At 39.7% G+C, this 277-nt stretch overlaps 1 protein-coding gene across 1 annotated transcript in view; it reads right to left on the bottom strand.

Annotated features, from left to right (window-relative positions):
- Positions 1-277, bottom strand: part of itgb4 (integrin, beta 4) — a 17,671-nt gene that overhangs the window by 15,111 nt on the left and 2,283 nt on the right. The gene's annotated exons all lie outside the window — the stretch shown is intronic.

The following is a 277-nucleotide window of genomic DNA, read 5'->3' as shown; positions in this document are numbered from 1 at the left end:
CAACTTACCCTGCACACACACACACACACACACACACACACACACACACACACACACACACACGTTTTTAGTTCAGGTCAGGTGCACAGAGTGTCGGTCGGTCATGTGACCCAGTTTGATGCTGGGATGTTGAATTGAATGTTTAATTATCAGATATAGGGAGTAAATGAAGTGTGAATATCTCATTCTACAGATTTATTATTTTCTCTTATTTATCTTTTTGAAGTATTTGACATTTTGCAGTTTTCTTCTTGCTGCTGTATCACTGCAGACGTCC

This window comes from Seriola lalandi, unplaced genomic scaffold (genome assembly GCF_002814215.2).
Source record: "Seriola lalandi dorsalis isolate HSWRI2012SDOR001 ecotype SW California unplaced genomic scaffold, Sedor1 jcf7180002054683, whole genome shotgun sequence".
In the NCBI taxonomy this organism is placed as follows: Eukaryota; Metazoa; Chordata; class Actinopteri; order Carangiformes; family Carangidae; genus Seriola; species Seriola lalandi.
The sequence above is the reverse complement of the archived record's forward strand: the minus strand, read 5'-3'. Positions and strand labels throughout refer to the sequence as shown.